Source organism: Dipodomys merriami, unplaced genomic scaffold (assembly GCF_024711535.1).
Source record: "Dipodomys merriami isolate MVZ:Mamm:240054 unplaced genomic scaffold, mDipMer1.0.p SCAF_25, whole genome shotgun sequence".
In the NCBI taxonomy this organism is placed as follows: domain Eukaryota; kingdom Metazoa; phylum Chordata; class Mammalia; order Rodentia; family Heteromyidae; genus Dipodomys; species Dipodomys merriami.
The window spans coordinates 20,571,210-20,574,798 of NW_027203937.1; positions in this window are offsets into that span (position 1 = coordinate 20,571,210).

Sequence of the window (3,589 nt, forward strand, 5' to 3'; positions counted from 1 at the left end):
GATATCACCTCACTCCAGTTAGAACAGCAAAAATCAAGAACTCTAACAACAACAGATGCTGGAGGGGATGTGGACAGAAAGGAACCTTACTTCATTGTTGGTGGGAATGTAAACTTGTTCAACCACTTTGGAAAGCAGTATGGAGGTTCCTCAGAAGACTTCAGATAGATCTCCCCTATGATCCAGCAATCCCACTTTTGGGCATTTACCCAAATGTTTACAAACAAGACCACACTAAACCTACCAGCACAACTATGTTTATTGCAGCATTATTTACCATAGCTAAGATATGGAACCAACCCAGATGCCCCTCAGTAGATGAATGGATCAAGAAAATGTGGTATATATACACAATGGAATTCTATGCCTCCATCAGAAAGAATGACATTTCCCCATTTGTTAGGAAATGGAAAGGCTTGGAAAAAATTATATTAAGTGAAGTAAGCCAGGCCCAAAGAAGCATAGGTCCCATGGTTTCCCTTATTTGCAATATCTAGTATAGGTATGAGTCAAGCGGAAAAGGTCAGATAATGTGATGTTAGGAAAATGAACCCTTAAATATGTATTTTAATGTTTTCGTTTCTTTCATGCATGTGTTTCTAACGCATTTATAAGATTATTTCTTTGTTGCTTTGTATGTCCCTCCCCCACAGTGTAACCCCCGCTTTCACTATATTTGATGTCAGTATAACATGTGGAGGAGATAGGGACAAACAAGTCGTTTAAGGATTCAGGTGGACCTGTTGCAACAATGAGAAGTACAAAATGTCATGTCAAAACCAGCTTTACAATGTCGGTGTGGGGGGGGGGAGGGGGGTATAATTGGGTGGGGGGAGGGGGTAAAATTGGGTGGGGGGAGGGGGGAGGCGGGGAAGGGAAGTGAAGGGTAAACAAAGGAGGAGGCTGCAATGCTTGGTAAGAAATGTATGCATTATCCTGCCCATGTAATTGTAGCCCCCCTGTACAGTATGTCTCAAATAAAATAAAATACAATTAAAAAAAAAAAAAAAACTACAGGTTGAGGTCACCATGCGTGGCTTGCAAATGGTAATTCTGAGAGCACAATGTAATAAATCTCCTGCAGGCTCAGCTCCACCTTATGGTCCTGGATGATCTACTCTGGAAGTTAGTGCCAGGTATGTTCTGGGTTGGGAGAGCCAACACACCTGCCAAGGAATACCCTCATCAGAGCTTAGTCCCCGGCAAACTAGGTGAGACTATATGACAGTGGACAGGAAAGCATCAGCTGGCTAATGAGTTGGACTTTCAAGAAAGGTGGAAGAAGGGCTGGGAAGGTGGCTCAGTGGTAGAGCACTTGCCTTGCATGCCTGAGGCCCTGGGTTCGATTCCCCAGCACCACATAAGCAAAAAGAAAAAAGCTGGAAGTGGTTCTGTGGCTCAAGTGGCCTTGAGCTGAAGAGCTGAGGGACAGCGCCCAGGCCCAGAGTTCAGGCCCCACGACTGGACCCCCCCCCCCCTAAGAAAAGGAAAAAAAAGAAATGTGGGAGAAATAGGAAGCATACAAGAATTGAGTGGTTATTGCAAAGCTCAGTCAACACCCTAGAAAAGACAACAGAAAGTTGAAAGTAATTAATCGGCAAAAGTATTTACCAATTATCTCTAATGAACCACCTAAAAGTCAGGTGTAGATCTGTGGCTCAAGTGGTAGAGCACTAGCCTTGAACAAAAAAGCTCAGGGATAGTGCTCAGGCCCTGAATTCAAGCCCCAGGGTAGGCACACATGCACGCACATACATACACACACACACACACAAGTATCTGAGAAAGTAATAGTGGGTGCTGAGAAGTCATGTATACTAGATGGCCAGAAATCAAATGACTGACGTTGCTTCATGGCACTGCCTGGAGGAGATAGTTGGCTAAAGCAGGGAATGTGAGGAGAGGAGGACTGCCACTCTAAGAAGTTTGGAACAGCTCTCTTCTACAGGCCAAGCCTGACAGGAAATACACAAGTAAGAATGATTCACAGACAGCAGATGACAGAATGACAGAGCATGCCCTCCAAAATTGAGGCCAGGTGTGTGCATGTAACCATCAGAAGCCCATTGGCACAGCACAATGGCATGAGTGTGACTCCCACTCACCAAAGCTGACATAGCATTGGGTACTATCAAGAGTTCAACCTGCCAACAGTAAAAATAACAGCCACCCTCCCATATACAACCATACCTCAAGGGTAACAGTGCTTCTTATTCATGAGTTGACTACACAAGACTTCCTGTCTTGAAGATGAAGCAATTTGTTTTGATAGGAACATATATTTCAGAAATAGGTCACATATTTCAAAAATAGGTCTGTGTTTTCTTCTCGCTGGGCTTCAACCATCACCACTATCAAAGAGCTCATAAAGTTTTCAAGGAGTAGGCAGTTTACTAACATGTTGAACCAGTGTTCCCATTTTAATTGGCGTGAGTATAAAATGGGACTACTGAACCCATTGGTCACATTACATGTTACAGCATCCAGATGTGATCAATACAGTAATGAGACAGTTTGGGGGAACGTACAACATAAGCTTAGATGTCACAACTAGAAAGAAGAGGACACCATCTTCCATGCAAAATATACATTGTCTTTCTTTTGGGGGGAACAGGGTCTTTCTACGAAGCCCAGGAACTCACTATATAGCCTAGCCTGTCTTTGAACTCACAATTCTCCTACCTCAGCCTCTTGAGTACTGGGAATATAGGTGAGAACAGCTGTGCTGCTCCCTCTGTCCTACTTTGTCTGTAAAAAGATAAGTAAAGCTGGGCACTGGTGGCTCACACCTGTAATCCTAGCTACTCGGGAGGCTGAGATCTGAAAATCAAGGTTCAAAGTCAGCAGGAAAGTCCACGGGACTCTTATCTCCAATTAACCACCAGAAAACCAGAAGGAGTACGGTGGCTCAAAGTGGTAGAGAGCTCGCCTTGAGCAAAAGAGCTCAAGGACAGCACCCAGGCCCTGAATTCAAGCCCCACACACTGACAAAAAGAAAAAAGTGAAGCCATCACAGTCTGAGAAGGGCATAAATACCAAGGACTCCAATATATGCACCATCACGTAAGCTACTGAATTGTTTAGTAGGTAGCCAGGGCAGTAAGGACTTATCCAACTTGCAGGCAGCAGGTTAAACTAATAAACCAAAAACCTCAGAGCAACAAAATGGGGACAGGAAACTAAAAGGGAACAAGGAAGTAGGCAAACATACTGCACAAAGATCAAAAAGACAAGGTAGCAAGGACATGGCACTGAGTCTTTGGTGCAGTGACCTTATATGGAAGAAAAAAGAGACCCACCAATCCAGGCCCAGTATGTGGGAGTTCTATCCATCTCCCTCTTTCAATTAAACTTGTTACTTATCACTGGCTCACTGTCTGGAACCTTTATTCTTCAGCCATTCCCAGATATCACCTCAGCTCATACCCCACAGTATAATATTTGGGAGATCATCTAGGACTAACCAGGGCAGGGTAAGACAAAGACAACAACTCTCTACTTAGCTTTTCCCTATCATTTTTGGTGTATAGACAATAAACAAAAGCACAGAACAAAAAAACAAAAACAAAAACAAAAAGCAAAAAACAGG